The sequence below is a fragment of the Canis lupus genome, chromosome 18 (assembly GCF_048164855.1).
Source record: "Canis lupus baileyi chromosome 18, mCanLup2.hap1, whole genome shotgun sequence".
Lineage (NCBI taxonomy): Eukaryota > Metazoa > Chordata > Mammalia > Carnivora > Canidae > Canis > Canis lupus.
The window spans coordinates 25,832,952-25,852,752 of NC_132855.1; the positions used below are offsets into that span (position 1 = coordinate 25,832,952).

At 39.1% G+C, this 19,801-nt stretch overlaps 1 non-coding gene across 1 annotated transcript; it reads left to right on the top strand.

Annotated features, from left to right (window-relative positions):
- Window positions 1-19,361: 19,361 nt before the first annotated feature.
- On the top strand, window positions 19,362-19,468 carry LOC140609651 (U6 spliceosomal RNA). The gene has a single exon (XR_012011403.1). It is a non-coding gene; the product is annotated as a U6 spliceosomal RNA (small nuclear RNA).
- The last annotated feature ends 333 nt before the right edge of the window (window positions 19,469-19,801 follow it).

A 19,801-nucleotide genomic window follows, 5' to 3' on the forward strand; every position in this document is an offset into this window, starting at 1 on the left:
CCTAAAATTATACACGTTGTATGTTTTCTATGGGTGGGGAGAAAAGACTATTTAGGTGATATCTTACTTCTTTATGGATGTCGGTTGTGAATAAAATCCCAGAGCAGTGGGTAGTGGAAGCTATCAAGAACAGAAGAAAAAGTACTGGCGGACTTTCTGGGGCCAAGTAAAGGGCACAGAGAAGTAGAAACCATGGAGATTAATGACTTAAGATGTAGCATCAGAACCAGCTATGTCCTCTCTACCACTTAGTAACTGGATGATCTTGGACAAGTTACTTAACCTCTTTGTTACAGTTATAAAATGAGAATTATAATAGTACCTACATCATAGACATATAGGTTAAACAAGATTTTTCTCAACACAGTGCTTAGCCTCCCCAAATGCCTAATAAATATTAACTATTATTGTGATGATTATGTAGCTTAACAAAAGAAAAACTACAGTGGTCTCTATGGCATATAAGCAGGGTTATTTAAACTTCCAAAATGCTTTGCCATCTAGAAATACCTATCTTTCAAGATTTCCACATGGAATTTGTGTTCAGTATGGTCTTTGCCTCAAACTGATACAACACAGAGAAAGCAGAAATGGTTAATATCCTTTTCAAAGAGCAGAAAGAGCCTCTTCACCTCTGTTAGAATAATCAATAAAAAGAACAGATTTCGGGGATAGTGAGAAACCAGAATTAATTTATGAAGTGTGCTTTTAAAAAGATATACCACAGGATGAGGAGTGTTCTGCTGCTTATTTCCTCCTGCTGCACATAGAAAACCAATCTTACACCACCAGGTTATAGGGATGGAGTTTTGGGGAAGCTGAGAAGGCTTCTTTGAGGCATTCTGATTCTGACAGGTGTTTTTTTTTTTTTTTTTTTTTTTTTTACAATTTTATTTATTTGACAGAGAGAGAGAAAGCAGGAGCAGAAGGAAGGGCAGAGGGAGAGGGAGAAGCAGGCTCCTGCTCAATGCAGGGCTCAATTCCAGGACCCTGAGATCATGACCTGAGCTGAAGGCAGATGCTTAACTGACTGAGTCACCCAGGTGCCCCCTGACAGGTACTTTCTGAAGTTTGGAGACAATGGCTTCAGTCTACAGAACAGTGGGGGCCAGATGAGCTTGCATCAGAATCCTTGTAAATGCACATTTCTGGGCCTCAACCCAGATTCATGGTTTTAAGGTGGGGCCATTTTGCAATTTTTAACAAGTTTCCAGAAGTGGTGCCAATGATGCCGATCTGGGACTACATTTTAAGAGCCACTGCTTTAGAACTGAGAGGTCATTCCCTAGCTAAAAAGAGTTTCAAAGTATAGGCTCTTCTTGATGAGCTGTTAGTATTATTTTTAAAACGCCCTTTTCTTAGTATACCCTCTACTTATGGACCCTAACATTTCAACCTATATCATCAACATGTCCCTTTGCCCATTGTCCTTCTTGGCAGTTTAGTTTCTTCAATTTTTCCTGCATCCCTACTTCCCTTATAGAAATCTTGCCAACACATTTTTGGTTAGTGCTTTGGATGCTTTGTATTGTGTTTTTCTTGCTATGTCTGTATTGGAAGTTTTGCTACTTTTATAACCGAAATCTTCCTTTTGCTTTCACCTTTGACCTGACAGTTCCCAAATAAGTTCTTCTCCATTTTCTTAGGTACACAACATAAAAATACTTAATAGAGCTAACTATAGTGATATACTTCTTCAGTATATACTTACCACCTAACACACATATATTTTTAAGCAAAAGCAAAACTGAAATCACCAGCACTCACAACTGACAATTTAGGTTATGTGTAATGAATTGACTCTCAGTAACTGTAATAAAGATTTTACTTCCTTTGCTTCTATCAAGGGATACTTAGGCTGAAAACCTACTGAAACTTCTATTGACTTTTTTTACTTTTTAATTAATTTTATGTTTTGGTTTTATTTTTTTGTTTATTTTTTAAATTTTATTTATTTATCTATGAGAGACACAGAGAGTGAGAGAGAGGCAGAGACACAGGCAGAGGGAGAAGCAGGCTCCATGCAGGGAGCCTGATGCGGGACTCAATCCTAGGTCTCCAGGATAAGGCCCTGGGCCGAAGGCAGGCGCTAAACCGCTGAGCCACCCAGGCTGCCCATATTTTGGTTTTAGTGTAAATCTTCATTTAGACTCTGGTTTGGCCAAGTTAATATTTAAATATAGATTTGCAATACTATCTCACTTAGATCCCCTACTGTGTCCAATTTTGTATTTTAATTTTTAGAATGGCCAAATACAGTTTTTTAGAATATTGCTCAGATAGAAATATACGGCCAAGAATAAGAATCCTAGTGAAGTTTTAGCTTTAACTTAATTTTGCTTTCTCTTTTCAATCAAGAAGATGAAATGGGTACTTTCATTTTACTTATTACAATTGACTGCCTTCTTTACAGCTGTGAAAAAATGAACAGCTTGCCATATTCATCAAAGAGAAATCGTGGTGCCTGTGTGTTTGTATGTGTGTGTTTGTGTGTGTCTTTAAAAAAATGCTGCATCTGCGCTACGTGGTACTTAACCACAATGACAGTGACTAGCATATAATAAAAGATTACATTAATTTGTGCTCTGCTTTGGAAAAGTGAGCATTTAAGTCAGCTCTACAGATTCAGGAAATAGGTCTCTTTCCTAAGAAAGCAAAGAAGGGAATAAATAAAACCTCGATTCAAAAGGAGAATTAGCATAGAGGATGATCTGGTAACCTGGTTACAAGAGAAACATAAATGTCCTATCTCTTAGTTGAATTTCCAGATATTTGGTTTTATCCAGTCACTATACTTTGAGTAGCCACACTCAGGAAAAAAGAAGATGCAAACTGCATTTCCCTTTTTTAAATGGGGAAAAAATGGGAGAGCACTAAGCAAAGTTTGAAGAGAGAAGATTTGGCTGGAAAAAAAGGAAGGTTTCAAATTCCCCTTTCCTCTTTTTTGGCTTATACTTCAGATCCCTTATGAATGAATTCTTCACATATAAAATTCAAAAATTTCTTTTTCCATGGGTCTTATAGCATTTCAGATGATCTCAGGCATCAAAGCGAGCTTGAATGTTCTAAGTAAAATAATTTTCACATTTAAAAAAGCTTTTAAAATGGCTGTCTTAAAAAAAAAGCATAAGGATTCCTCCAAATTTTATACTATCTGGGAACATATTTTAACCTTTAGGTTTGGCCAAGATCAATTTTGGTGATGCAATCATGATGAGAAAGATTCCAGCACATTTATTTTGGTGGTAGGATAAATTGGTATGATGTCTAATGAAAGTGGTTTACAGTATCTACTAAGATAAAAGTGGATATAACCTAGGACCTAGCAATCCCTCTTTATGTATTTAAGCTACATATACAATTTCACATGTGTGTAAAGATGTGTTCCAATGATATTCATTGAAATGTCATTTATAATATTTATTACTACGCTACTGATCATAAATTATTTTATCCATCTGATGGAATACTATGCAGCTTATTAAAACAAACTAAGTATGTACTGATATGGAGTGATCTCAAAGAGGTATTAAATTTTTAAAACTGCATGTTTATATTTGCTTTACATATCATATCTCTGAAATTATATAGAAGCAACTGGTATATGTCATCTTATCAGGGAAGATGAGAGATTCTGAGGTGGGAGGGAACTTGTACCACATTTTCTTTGAGGTATTTTGAATTTAATACTCCAAGCATCTATTTCCTATTTAAAGTGAATTAAAATTTTTATTTTTTAAAGATTTTATTTATTTATTTTTAGAGAGAGAGAGAGCATGCATGTGAGCAGGGAGAGGAGGAGAGAGAGAGAGAGAATCCCAAGAAGACTCTGGCTGAGCACAGAGGAGCCCCACACAGGGCCTGATCTCATAAGCTGAGATCATGACCTGAGCCAAAGCCAAGATGCTCAACCAGGTGCTCCATCAAAATGAATTAAAAAAACTTTAAAAGCTCATGGAATCTCAAGTCACAAATAAACCTGAAAGTGGGCTAAACCAACCTATTTCAGGGGCACCTGGGTGACTCAGTGGTTGAGTGCCTGCCTTTGGCTCAGGTCATGATCCGGGGTCATGTGATCTAGTTCCACATTGGGCTCCCTGTGGGAAGCCAGCTTCTCCTTCTGCTGATATCTCTGCCTCTCTCTCTATGTCTCTCATGAATAAATAAATAAAATCTTAAAAAAAAACCCCAACCTATATCAATGACTTCAGTAAACCAAATCATTTACTTATCATTAAATCATTTACTGTGATTATTTGATTATATAGAGAATGCAGAAGTCTGATCCTAGGCCAGACAGAATTAGGGCTGGAGTATTTCTTTTTAACAACACATTTCTTATACACACATTTGTATAACAAAAATGGACTCAGTCTGCTATTCCTGACATGCTTCGTAAGCCTGAAGCCTGTCTATGTAAGGTAAAATAAAGGAAGCTTTGTAGCCATCATTAAATGTCCTCTCTGTAAGATTTATGGCCATAATTGTGACAGAGCAAATGATTTTTTTTTCCTGGCAGCAAAAATAGTCTTAAAAAGAAACTAGGCATTGTTTTTTCTTTCCAAGCAAAATATAGATACCCTCCAAATTACATGGTGTCACAGAGCATGCCATACTTAGAAAAAAAATGATGTGCTGCTTCTTCAATCTTATTAAGAAAAGTACATAGTTAACTCTTTGTATCTTTGAGGGATGTCTGTCCCATGCACTTTGTTATAGAACAACATTCAGCTGGAAAATGTGTATTGAAACTAACTCATTTTGGAGTTAAAGTAGTTTCTGAAGTAAAACAGAGAAGTCATATCAATAGATAGAAACCCGACAACTGTGGCTGACCATTTCAAGGTTGTTGTTTGTTTTTTTTTAATGTCGTTATTAGTGGAGGGAACACTAAGAAATATAAAGGCTCTCTATTGAATGATTGACAAGTCAGTTATTGATGAACTAAAGGCAGGAACCATACCATTCTTTGCACTACTATCTGTATACGCTAACATCGTGGGGTCCATGCTACTCACTCACTCACTCACTCACTCACTCACTCACAAATCCATCTTTTTTATTTGGTCAATCACTTACCAACCACTGGTGTCATTAATAGGTGCTGGGAGATCCAAAAGTAAACAAGGTACAGTTTCTGTCCTCCAAGAATTTAGAGGTTAGTGAGAAGAAAGTTGGAGGGGAAAAAAACACAGAAAGAGATCAATGTAATGCCATGTAGTAAGTGTGATAAGAGAGAAAAGCCCTTAAGAGCCCAAAGGAAGGTCATCTGAAAACCTCTAGAAATGTGCATGGATTTGTGCGTCTAGGGGGGGTGGAATGGAGAGGATCCAAAAAAATTACCAGGAGGCTGTGATACTTGAAGAGAGTTTCAGTGATGTATAGAGGTTTGCCATGGGTGTGTGTGTGTGTGTGTGTCTGTGTGTGTGTGTGTGTAAGGGGGCAACACAAACAAAATTGCAGGGAGAGAATATAGCTCTAAAAGGATATGGAGCTAAGAAATATCGAGGTAAGAGCGGGGGTGGAGGATAGCTTCAAGCAGTTTGGAACATACAGTAAAAGGCAGGAGGGGAAAGGTGTATATGAGACACAAGTATGGTCCACACAGGAGATTTCCAGCAAACAAAATGTTTGAATAAGGTTGTATGAGAAGAACACAACAAGAATCACACACCTGATCCCCTGGAAATCTATCTACTTCAGAAATGGAAACCACAACTGTAGATGCTAACTGTATAATTTAGGTTAGGAGGGGACATAATAAATTGAGACTATAATAACAACTCGGTTGTTTTGCTCATTAACTGGAAAGTTTGAAAAGAAGATGATTTCCTCCGTAGAAAATACTGCTTGTGTGGAATTGGCTACCACCCCACAGTGTGCATCTGACAAGCACAATTCACAGAAGTGTCACTGGTCTTCTGGGAGCCGGTGTCTGAAATCTGAGGGTGCAATCACTAGGTGATGCTTTTCATTGGAAACCCTCCAGAATATCTGGATTTTTCAAATGAAAAAATATTGAGTAATCTGTAAGAAGGAAAATTCATTATGCATACTAAAAGTGACTATGATTGGGTAGGATAAAAAGACATGAAGTGACTTTTTTGAACATATGATTGTGCTCTCAGTGTACTTCTTTTTTACTGTGGTAAAGTATATTCTGGTAAAATTCCCTATGGCCTCTGTCTAAAGCAACGTAACTGGGGCTTCCTTACAGTGTGGCAGCTCGGTTCCGAGGAGGATAAACTCAAGCTGTCCCAGGCCCAGGAAAGACCTTCTGTGGCTTTTCATTGATCAAAGCAAGTCATGAGGTGTGCCTAAGACAAGAGTTAGGGAAGTAGGGGTGCCTGGGTGGCTCAGTGATTTGAGTGTCTGTCTTTGGCTCAGGGCATGATCCTGGAGACCTGGGATTGAGTCCCACATCGGGCTCCATGCATGGAGCCTGCTTCTCCCTCTGCCTGTGTCTCTGTCTCTCTCTGTGTGTATCTCTCATGAATAAATAAATAAAATCTTTAAAAAAAAAAAAAAGAAAAGAGGGTAGTAAACTCCACCTCTTGGTGGGACAAGAGTGACAAAGAAGTTGAGGCCATCTTCAGTCTACCACAATATTTATATTCAAAATTATGAATTTATGTACCTAAAAACAAAACACCTCTTTCTATATTAGGTTGTCTGTACATACCACATGCTGTTCTCAGTTTCTTCAATAAAATCATCTTTCTGTAGGGCTGAGGGTAGAGGGATATGGGGAAGTGGTAATTTACTGACATATATTGTCAAAATGGGAATGTTTATTTTTTCTTTCTAATTTTAAGCTTCCTGATGTTACTGTTATCTTTGTTTTCTATCTTCTGCTACATACAAAATTATTTCCCTACTGGTATTTTTTGTATTTACTGGGAATGGAGAAATTTTGAGTTAATTCTATAGTGATCTATATTAAATTTGTCCTGAAACCTAATTTAATTCTTGAGGTCATAAAAAATAAATTTTGATTCTACTTCCTCATATAATATATGGGTAAGAGTGGTCTCTTAATTTGCTATAGACTGTCAGAACTCCAATTCCATATTTTTCTTCATTTAAGGTTATAAACCCAGCTTACCTTTATACATCATTTTTAATTGCTTAAATCTCCTGTTTCAACCATACTTCTAGGCTTCTCATTGAATTCTGTAATTATATTTATAATGGTTTAATTTTCTAAATTTTACATTGGTTTCAATGAATCCTGCCAATCTTTTTACGTTTGATGCTGTGTCCTTGTATTATTTGTTTGTTTGTTTGTTTTTGGTTAGCTGAATTCACCTTCAAGTATTCTTCTTGGGAAAGACATATGGTGATATATCCTTTAACCTTTGCCTTAGAGTCTCTGCACTGGCATGCCATCAGATTTTATATAAAATTCTTGCTTTTCAACCTTTTTATACCTTAAAATTCTATAGATATTAGTTTTTTGTTTTCCTCGATGTTTATAGCAGCATTATTGACAATAGCCAAATTGTGAAAAGACCCCAAGTGTCCACTGATTGATGAATGGATAAAAAAGATGTAGTGTGTATATATACAATGGAATATTATTCAGCCATAAAAAATATTGAGATCTTGCCATTTGCAATGACATAGATGGAGCTAGAGAATATTATGCTAAGTGAATTAATTCAGAGAAAGACAAATACCATATGATTTCACTCATATGTGGAATTTAAGAAACAAAACAAATGAGGCAAACTACGAAACAGACTCTTAGCTATAGAGAATAAATTGATGATTACCAGAGGGTGGGTGGGGGTGGTGAAATAGGTGATGGAGATGAAGGAGTGTACTTGTTGTTATGAGCATCAGGTGTTGTATACCTGAAACTAATATTGTACACCTGAAACTAATATTACACTGTAAGTTAACTAACTGGAATTTAAATAAAAACTTTAAAAAATTATACTTTCCATCACATTTCTTTTCTTGCACTGTTTTCTTATTTTAGCTATATTTGTAGCTCTGACTTTATCACAGCTTGATTTTTCCTAAGGATGCCTGCTTTTTTTTCAGAGATTTTTTCTATTTGAAATCTTTTGAGGGATCAAGCAAAAATCTTCTCTCATTTTTACCAGCTCGTTAAGCAATATGTCAAGTTCTTCTGAGTCTTTGGGGGCAATATCCTCTTTCCCTTAAGTGGCAATATTTATTCACCTTGTTTTCCGCAGAAATGATTTGCCAGATTACTAAAATGCAACAAGAGAAAATCAAGTAGAGGCAGAAAAAGGAAAAACAAGTAGCAAGACCTTAAACAGATCTAAGGATAAGGCCATATAAAACACCTCCTTCAAAGGCCCATGCTCTTCTTGGTTTTAGTAAACAACTAATTGGACCATCCTTGTAAGCAACAAAAGGCAATATGCCAGCCACATTATCCATAAAACAGAAGTGAACAAATGTTAGAAGATGCTCAGTTTCTCCAGACCCTGAGGATGAGGAAAAAATTGTCCTGAAGGTCCCACATACATGGGACTATTCACCACAATGACCGATGTCCCCAACAATATTTGGAAGGGAGGCACATGACCAGTGTCATAAGCCTACTGACATGGGCTAACATCTTTACTCCAAAGGCGATTCAAGTATGGAGACTGTACTCTTTGGCAATTATTTGGAGTGTGATCATTCTCTGTTTACAAATTTAGAACTACACCTTTGGGAGGTCTAACCACAAGTATGGTTGATACTCCCTTATGAAATTACTGGGGTCTAACAAAAAAACACGTGACCAGAAAAAAAAAGGCACTTTAAACGATTCTATCTTCGTGAGCATAATAAGGCCTCTTTTTAGAAAATAATTTACATCTATCTTAATGCACAGATAAATGGGACTGGAAGCCTTCTAGTTCAACTTCAAGACCTTAGCTACAATAATTTTAGCATGGAAATCCTTAAAGCAGGTTTAGTCAAATACTCAACTGTAGTCATAACACCAGTTCAATACATTATTCAGGATGCATTGCTTTGAGCAAGGCTACTTCCTGATGTATTCTTTAAAAAAAAATGTTGCCTAAATATAAAGCAATTAAATAGAGAGTATTATAAAAACACATTAGTATTTTTAGTTGTCTACTTTAGTTGGCTTTAAACCAATCAAGAGCCATTTAGAGAAATGATCAGACAGGAGAGCCAGATGTCCATTAGGGAAACACCTTGATCATGACAATGAGATCATATGTTTTATATATTTGAAAACTCCTATTTTTTTTTCTATGGGGCATTCTTCCCAAACATATTATATAACAGCTGAAATGGCCTCCCTAAATCTATGAAGAGATTTGAGGATTTCTTTTTCCTCTTTAACTTAGGGTTCTCCTATCTAAAACACCAGAAATATCACAAAAATCCACTGGTCAGATCCACTCTAAGTATTTATACACTTTCTGGTTTTGTGTTCTTGGGTATATTTTCTTCAGACAGATCCCAAGATCATTTGTGAAATTTTTTTCCCCAAACTCCTGAACAAGTCTATTTGTCAATAGGCAGAATTGCCTCTTCCTGGAGACTTGAGGCCAGGATAATCCCGCCTGGAAGAAGTCAATGGGAAAATCATCCTGTGTACTTGCTCCACAGCCAACATGGGGGAGGGGGGGTGCACACAGGGAAGGAGGGAGGGGAAGGGCTGAGGGGAGGGAGGGAGGAAGAGATAATAATGAACAAAGGATATAATAAGTTTCATTGTGTTTGAAGCACTTCATTGTGCTTGAAGGTAAAAAGAAATCTTAAAGACAGTGTGCAGCCCAAGGATGCCATGGCAATAGGGTTAGGCCGATGGACTGAGTATAAGGCTCCACTACTGGCAGCTTCCCTGAGTCTCTATAGAGCTAATAGCAAAGGAGTGGTTTCCCCAAGAGGGGAGCCTCAACTATGTCCTTCCACAGCCTCTCAGCTTGCCACCTTCAGGAAATCCTAGACTATATGTGATCATAATGATTCCACTACAGCTAACCTCACAATAAATAAAAAAATCTATTTGTTTCCCCCATCAGAATGGTGTGTGTGTGTGTGTGTGTGTCTTAAATAATAAAATAAAATCAGCAAATTCTTCATGCCTTTTCAAGTGTCAATGCAAAATATGGTAAAAAGCATCCAAATGCAATCCAATTATCCCTTTCTCTCGCCAATGGAAAGATTGGTCTGGTGTGACCTGACCCTTGAGACAAATCTGAATGAAATGGTGCACTTTAAGGAGGCTCTTCTTGGCTAGAAGCCTGTGAGTGCTTGGAGGGGCTGAGGAGGAATGCAGCCCTGAGGCTGCTCCCACATCCAGAGATGCTGCTGCTTATGGGTGTATTTCAACATTGTGAACGTCTCATTCCTATTATGTGACAAGATGACAAATACTATCCAATGAACCACAACACATAAAAGGGAAAAATAACATTTTCTCACCTTGGGAGGGCTTGAAGGGTCCATCTAGCTGCAGACACCAGCTTATATTATTTTGCCAAGAAGGTTTCAACCCGGGGTTGGGTTCAAAGAGCAGAATTTTAACTAAGAAGGAGATTGAAATAAAATAAGGTTTTCTCAAGCAGCTAGCCTGGGCCACACAAGATGGACATCAATGAAATATTCAAAATCTTACTTTCCAAATGAGGCTTCTGGTCTCCCGTCTTTATGGCTGTAGGTGAATGGGTGAAAATGTTTTCTACAGTCAAAGCAGAAGGCTTTCAAAATAAGAGAAAGTCAAACAGTACGCTGATAAACAGGCCTCCAAACATCTGTTTCTCAGTCCTAACCCTATCTGGGTATCACTTACAAGCAGATCATTTTTTTTATTGTTTCTCCAGGCTGCTACTAGATAAAAACTTACCATCAATATGATCAATAGTCATTTTGTAAGTCAGCTCCACTTAGGGATGCAGGCTCACAGAGCAAATCTGTTGTCTGTCCATTGAGCCATTCCCTTAAACATGCAGGCTTGACTCAGTGATTGAGTTTTTCACAGCCTGATCAAACGAGTATCATCCAGAATGCTATTTTCTCCCACTCTGGGGTTGTTTAAGTTCAACACGTATCAGGGGAATTTACTGGACCAAGGGGTAGCAAAATCAGCTAATGTGATTCTTCCTTTGATGTATTTGTAGACTTCAGAATAAATTTGGGGGCATAGGACTGGTCAAAGTGTATTCTGATAAAAACTTAGCGCTATTGAACAGCCATGATTTAAAATGCACTACTTCAGGGATGCCTGAGTGGTTCAGTGGTTGAGTGTCTACCTTCAGCTCAGGGCGTGATCCCGGGGTCCTGGGATCAAGTCCCACATCAGGCTCCCCGTGGGGAACCTACTTCTCCCCCTGCCTGTGTCTCTCCCCCTTCCTCTATGTCTCTCATAAATAAATAAATTAAATCTTTTTTTTTAAATGCACTACTTCAGCTCCTAGGGAAGCTCCACTTCTAAAGATAATTTACAGCAGAGTAATATTCATATTTGTGGATTTAGACCTTGGCTGCATGGAGGGACAAGGAGGCGACTCTGAGCTCTGGAGGTTCCATTTTATGATTCCATGGGTAAAAGGAAATTCATGTAGGGGTGAGAAAAAAGGTTCATATTTCAGAGCATTAGGTTTTGCCTCTACAATTACAGAAAATTCACCTGTTTCCAGAGCTACGTCTCTATATAGGTTTTACATTGTTGGCTCTGTATTACCTCTTTGTGATAGGTTATCGAAACCTACAAAATAGTTTGGAATTCCAAGGCTAAAAATAAAAGGTAAAGAGGCATACTGATTTAGTGCAGAGGCTCTAGACCACACTGTCAAGTTCATATCCTGCATCTGCCCGTCATCTATTAGCCACTTGACCTTGGATGAGTTACTCAACCTCTCTGAACCTCAGTGTTTGCAGCTATAAAAAGGGGGTAATAATAGCAGTACCACAGAGGAGGGGTGTGAGAATAAAATGAACTGGCTCATGCACAGCTCTTAGCATGGCCCCTGTCAAGTGATGACCATTCAATAAACAATAATCACTTGGAGATGTGACAAAAGTAACCTTGAAAACTGTAGTGTTTGCTGAAGAGGTGCTTTCTCCATGTGAATTAAGTAAAAACAACTTGATTAAGGGTCCTATGAACTGATTCCCCATTTTCCCCTTGCTTGCGTTTCCTTGTGTTAATTTTCTAGCATTTATCATTGTGTAAATCTCCACCCAACCCAGGGCAGGACATTTCTGCTAAAGGAGAACAGAGCAGATTGGGGGCATGGTGGGGTCCCACAGAGATTAGTAAAGTGAACAAATGAATCAAAAGAAACTCATCATCTGGCTCAGTGTAGAATGCTCAGTAGGAAAAATGGTGTAAGTTGTCTGTTGTAATACATTTTTATACTATGTGAGATATCAACTCTTATTTTCTTGGCCACAATTAATATGGTGCATCAAGGAGTGAAGACAGGCATTGACCTTACTTGCCACACACGCACACCCGTGTTATTTGTGCACACACGTGCACAGAGTTTCTCTCTGACATTAGTCTCCTTACATTTACAATAAATCTTGCCCTCAATTCCGCATGACATTGCTGGCAAAAGGACACAGTTGCTAGATAAGTGTTTGAGGCACTGACAGTAGCTCCTGGACCCAAGCATTGATTTGCCGGTGTTCTGCTGTCTTCTATAAAGTAAAGATCATGTCCTCTGCACCAGTGATAGAAAAATCTTCAAAGAAGGGGTTGGTTAAAAATGAGCATTTTAGTAAAAAATACTTGCTATTCCTCTGTCACTACTCAAGATAGGAAGATGTGGAGTCAATTTAGTGAGCTTCAATTGCAGCTGACTTTGGAAGAAATAATATACTCATGTCTCTTTGGATGCATATCGAATAGGGAGCTCTCTCAAGGGCTGCGATTTTGCAGATTGCAACCTGATCAGACTTCCAAACACAGAATATCCCCTTAAAACAGGAAGAGGCAAATCCCTAGGTTTTTGTAAGGCCAGGGATTGAAGGGCTTCCCACTTCATTTCTAAAACATCCATGGGCGATGATCCATTTTCATAATTTTCTTGTCAAGCTCGCTTGCCCCCAGGGAAGAGGTATGAAAAGAGCCAAGTATCACCCTACCATTTGTTAGGTGAATCATGAAAATAAAGCCAATCAGATCTTTAAAAAAATTAAAAATAAAAAATTGTAAAAAAGGAAAAGATAAAGAGCCACGCATTTTAGGTAAACAAGGTGTGCAGAGAGCTTCCAGAAGCAAAGAAAGACCTGGGCCTCGTCCGTTCCCTACACCACACTCGATGCCTGAAGTGCCACCACAAGCCTGCCTTCTCAAGCTAATTTATTCAGAATCATGAGTTTGGTAACGAGGAATTAAGTAGCTGTGGTGGGGAGTGGCCAGGGAAGGAAGAGGGCAAACTTGGGCTTTCTCCTCACAGTTTTGGGCACTGATGGCTTGGAGGTGGCAGCCGTGAGTGGCCTTCAGAAAATCAGACCATAACAAGCCGCTGAGTGGGCCTAATTAAAAGGAGCACAAAATTGTAAAGGAGCAACATCGCTGGAAGTCTTTAGTTGGCTCTATTTCTAGGGAGGCCTTTGGAGACATGGCCCTCGTGTGCCTGAGGCCCTGACACTAGGGTATGATGATGTTTCCTTCTTGGAGGAAGTACATGTAGTAAGTAGACTGGAAATACCTCAAGCAGGATACCTGAAGGCCTCTTCTATGAAAGGACTGGTCTGCTTGCAAGAAGAGAGAATGTGTAACACCATTAAACAGCCGGGTAAGAGCCCCTCTTCTTCCTGAAATCACACATTTTTCTCTTTATATTTCTCTTAAAAAAATAGGCAGCCCCTTAACCCATCTGGGTTCCAAAGGAGGCATAAGAACATTGTGTTTGGCTGTCACCAGGGCCTTTATTCCTGCCTTGAGTTAAACAAAAGGAGAGGTGAGAACATCTTCCCCTCCTCTAGAGTGATTATCCAGTGGTGACAGCAGGGGCTTGGCTGGAGGTCTGAGCAAAACCTTTGGAACTCAGCAACATGGTCAAGCATCGATGTGAGCCTCAATGGACTGTCCAAGCAGTTGAAGAATCCCACTTCCAGGCAGAGGGAGGAAGGATTTCAGGAATACTTGGCTTTGCCATTGATAAGGAATGGAGAGAGAATGAAACCCTGCCACTGGTCTCAGTTTCTGGCCCTTGTTATGCCTGGGAAGCAATCAAAATTTCATGTGAAGTTTTACTGAGTGGCAGGGCTGAGTCTAGAAACCACGTGTGCTAGGTGAGTCTGGAAAGGCACCATCTTGGGATGCTTGGTCAGGGTATCGGAGAATAGCTGGCAGGTAAAACAAAACAAAACAAAAAACAAAACAAAACACACATCTATAACCTAGGGATGGAGGACTCTACCTTCCTATCATGAATATACCCTTATTGTAACTACTGAATAATACAATGTAAGACATCATGCACATAGAAAGAAGAAATTGTAGAAATTTCTTGCCGGGAACTGGATACATGAGAGAACTACTGGTGGTGTATTGCAAAAGGAGTGATGGAGCTCACCATGGTTAAACATTGGTTTATGGATAATCACGAAAACTCCACCACTTTTAAAGCTCTCCTTCCATCTGTATTTGAGCGAGTGCATAGTTTCGTGTCTCATGGACTTGGAAGGAGACGTTCTTAGGAACTGGGGGCTTTGAAGAATTTTTAAAGTTTGTATTTCCAATTCATTCATCCACATATTTGTTCAATTAAGTATTTATTTAGAGCCTAAACATGAGCCAGGCAGTGTCCAAGTGCTGAGGATTCTATGGTGAACAAAAAAACACAACAAAAAACCAGCTTCACCTCTGTCCTCATAGAACTTACATTCTGGAGGATGTGATAGGTATCAATAAAATAGTCATACTAATTCATAGGAAATTTCATCCTTGGATAGTGCTAGGAAGGAGAGGAGTATTATGTTGTGTGCGGTTGACGTAGTCTAGGGGGGAAAGGGAGGTGACTCTGAAGAAACAAAAATCCAGATGAAAACTGAGGTATGGGGGCAGCTCCGGTGGCCTAGTAGTTTAGCGCCGCCTCAGCCCAGGATGTAATCCTGGAGATCCATGATCGAGTCCCACGTGGGGCTCCCTGCTTGGGGCCTGCTTCTCCCTCTGCCTGTGTCTCTGCCTCTCTCTCTCTCTCTCTCTCTCTCTGTCATGAATAAATAAATAAAATCTTTAAAAAAAAAAAAAAAGAAAACCGAGGCATGAGTTGGATTATTTAGGTAAAGAGGTAGTGAGGAAGAGAATTCCAGGCAGAGGGAACAGTATGTGCAAACAGCTTGTGGCAGGAAAGGTCATGGTACACTCAAGGGTGGTGTGTGGAGAATAAGGGAGAACCGGGCAAGGTAGGCCTGGATCATGTAGGGCCTTGTAGGCTATTTTAATTATATTGTTTGCCCTTAAATTAGTGGGAGGCCTAGAAATATTACTGGCTTTTAAAAACTGGTAATGCCATAAAAATAGGGCATTCTTTAAATTTTTTAATGCTGAAGCCTCCATAAAATGCTGAGTGTTTCCAGAAAACAGAGTGAGTCTCAGGGCTGCCACAGGTGACCCCTTGAGCTGTGTGCTGCATAGCCACATTTTACTCTATCATGACCAAGCAGGCTTCCAAGAGCTGTGGGGATGGGTTAGGCTTGGTTAGAGGTTCTCTGATCAGCAGATGGGGTTGTTTTCTCTAAATGGAGAATCAAAGGACACACTTGAAATTGAAAGTGGTGTGAAAGGAATCTAAATTGGTTAAATGTCAGATACATCCATGATTTATGTCTCCTTTACATCTCATTGCTGATAAAGCTAACACTCCTCTATTAGTTGGATGTGTGTGTGTGTGTGTGTGTGTGTGTGTGTACAGGAAAAAAATTTCAAGACAAGGAGACTAGAGGTCCATTGCCTTAATTCTCCTGGCACAAATCAGGGAAACGTGTGTCTTAAGAAAAATGTAAATTTTATGCTATGCACTAAGCAAACTCCTTATTAATTTTTTTATTTTACAAGCAATTCATACCCATTGTAGAAAAAGTAGGAAGTTTGTACATCCGAAAAGTAGAAAATCATGGGGACGCCTGAATGGCTCAATGGTTGAGTGGCTGCCTTTGGCTCGGCGTGATCCTGTTGTCCCGGGATCAAGTCCGTATCAGGCTCCCCTCAGGGAGCCTGCTGCTCCCTCTGCCTGTGTCTCTGCCTCTCTCTCTCTCAATCTGTGTCTCTCGTGAATATATAAATATATAAAATGTTTTTAAAAATTAAAAATAAATAAAAGTAGAAAATTGCAATCTCCTAGTTCTATTAAGGTTTTAGTATCTATACACTGTGGGATTTTTTCCTCTGAGTGTGTGTACCTTTAACATTCCTAATACAACCATATTGATGCCTGTGTGACATGTTCATTTTTAATAGAATAACCAATTCCTATTCATAATAGAAATTAATCTGGAAGCAACTGAAGATGGGAATGTTACAAACTCCATTGTGAGTTGAGTTTTTCCTATGAAACCCCAAATTCTCCAGCCAACAATTCTGACTTCCAACTTTCTTTACTTAAAAAAGATTTTATTTACCTATTCATAAGAGACACAGAGAGAGAGAGGCAGAGACACAGGCAGAGGGAAAACAGGCTCCATGCAGGGAGCCCGATATGGGACTTGATCCTGGCACTCCAGGATCACGCCCTGGGCTGAAGGCAGATATGCTCAACTGCTGAGCCACCCAGGTCCCTGACTTCTAACTTGCAACATAATTATTTCAAGTTATTAATAACTTTAGGTAATGATGAGGATAAATTAAAAGTATACCACGAGGAAAGGTATGTCAATGTCTTCAAATATCTAATAATCAAAAAGAATTCTCCAGGTACCCTAGTGGGAGTTTCTCACTTCTGTTTCTGGAGATATGGGAAGTCCTGGCTCATGCTGACTCTTCTTTTGCCCGAAAAGAATCTCAACTATAGTTATTTTACATATTTGCCCATACAGCATGTATGCATTTCCTAGGGCTGCCATAACATGTTATCACAAACTGGGTGGCTTAAAACAAAAGAAATGTATTCTCTTCTAGTTCAAGAGCCAGAAGTCTAATATCAAGGTGTTGATGGGATTAGTTCCTTGTGGAAGCTTGAAAATCCATTCCATGTCTTTTTCCTAGCCTTTGGTGGTCGCCAGCAATCACTGGCATTCCTTGACTTGTAACTGCATCACCCCAGCCTTTGCCTCCATTGTCACACGGCCTGTGCATGTGTCCCTCTGTGTGTCATATCCAGATCTGCCTCTCCTTTCTCTTGTGAAAACACTAGTCAGGGGTGCCTGGATGTTGTGGTCAGTTACGTGTCAGATTCTTGGTTTTAGCTCAAGTAATGATCTCAGGATTGTGGGATAGAGCTCCAAGCCAGGCTCCACGCTCAGCATGCAGTCTGCTTGGGTTTCTCTCTCCCTTGCCCATTTCCTCATGCTCACTTACACGCATTCTCTCTCTCTCTCAAATAAATAAATAAATCTTTAAAAACAAAGACACCACCAGTCATTGGCTTCAGGGCCTACCCTAATCCAGGAGGACATTATCTTAAGTGGATTACATCTCTAAAGACCCTCTTTATAAATAAGGTCACATTCACAGATACCTGGGATTAGGACTTGAACATATCTTTTTGGGGGGACACAATTCAACCCATTACACTGATTATATAATGCAGTGTGTAATGATTTATTTCACTCATTACCAGCAACATATGGGAAAATTAAAGCTGCAAAGCAGTCTTATTTTCATTAATGATACAAGGATTATACCGGCAATTCCTCACTGGGTACCAAAGATATTGAATACTCAGAAGGAAACAAAAGGAATCCTTTCCTGTGGCAAACTGTGGCAAGACCATAGGCCAACATCAAATAAAATCTGGAAAAGGGCAGAGAACAGATTCATAAGTTCTAAGAATATTATCTTCGTGTATTAACTTAAGGATGAATCAATGTATTAATTTAAGGATGAAAAATGCAGATAAGAATAACCTGTAGTGAGTGAAATTTCATTCTTAGCATTATGAAATACTAGAAATAAAGTAAAATAAATGAGTTACTCTATACTTTTAATAGAATTGGAATGAGGTCTATTTGAAAAATAGGTTATGAAAAGGCTCATCTTTTTGGGTGGGATGTTTTATTATTATTTTTAAAGATTTTATTTATTTAATCATGAGAGACACACAGAGAGAGAGAGAGAGAGAGAGAGAGAGGCAGAGACATAGGCAGAGGGAGAAGCAGGCTCCATGCAGGAAACCTGATGTGGGACTCGAACCCAGGACTCTAGGATCATGCCCTGAGCGAAAAGCAGACACTCAACCACTGAGCCACCCAGGCATCCTGGGTGGGATGTTTTAATATAAAGTCTGATTTTTTTGAGACTTTGAGATTTAGTATAGTTTCTGGGAGCATACATCCAAGAAATTATAACAAGATTTGTCCTAATCCATACTGAATTCCCTCTATATAACTAATTTCCCTGAATTTTTTATATAAAATGTTTTTAGAAATTAAAAAAACTTTCTGCAAAACAGAGTTCTGCAAATTGAACCACATTTGGCCCCAGACTGACACTGTTTGAGATGAAATGCTGTATGATGACAGCTATCATCATGAGGGGGCACGAGACAAAAGGAGGGAGGACTGTGTTATCCCAGTGGATCTCCTTAATGGCTTTGCTGCTCTAGCCTTGATCCTATGATCTATCACACACTCCCCACTTTTTCTACCCAGTCCAGACCCCCTGTCCACTGCAGCAGACCTCATTCTGTTGAACCATATCTACAAAAAACATCATCAGCTCTTTGCACCTCACCTCCTAGTTCTGAAAAGTGCTACTGGGGAAAATAAACCTCTCAGCTATAGAGATGGGTGGAGCTCCACAAGTTCACGGTTCCCACCCTCATCTGGGACTGTTGGGTTGACCTTGGAGGCCTCTGAACGATCCTGGCCAGATTGCCCACGTGCTCTACTCCTGGGTACAGTGGGACATTCCCTTTTCAGCAACACAGGACTGCACAAGGATTCACTCCCAGGCTCACAGGATCTCTTCTCTAAATCAGGTGGTATTAAATAGGCTGAAATGTCTTGAGAACCTACATTCGGCAGTTTTTGTAATTATAAGATTCTCCATTTGTGGAGAGCACCAGTAACAATAGCGGAGGAAAATTGCTGGCAAATTCTGTCATCAGTATAACACAGTAAACTGACCATTCCCATTATTCTGCTGTCACAAATTGCATGTTAAAATGGACCTCAGTACAGAAGTATTGAAGTGCCAAGGTGTAGTTTAGAAGTATCTATTTGCTGATGTTTAAAGCTGGCCTGTGATCGCTTCGGCAGCACATATACTAAAATTGGACTGATACAGAGGAAATCAGCATGGGTCCCATGCAAGGATGACAAGCATATTTATGAAGCATTGCATATTTTTTAACTGGACTTTAGGTAAAATTTTTTAAAAAAAGAAAAAGTGGGCGGGGGTGGGGGTGACTGGGTGATGGGCACTGAGCGGGGCACTTCATGGGATGAGCACTGGGTGTTACGCTATATGTTGGCAAATTGAACTCCAATAAAAAATATATATATTTCCAATGAGAAAAGAGTAAAAGCAAAAAAAAAAAAAAAAAAAGAAAAAATAATAAATAAGTAAATAAATGAATAACAATGGACTATGCTTTATGCTTTAGATTTCCAGTTTGTTTGGGGGCCTTACTGTTGTTTGTCTTTATAAACAGTGACATGTGCGAAAGAATAAATGCCACGG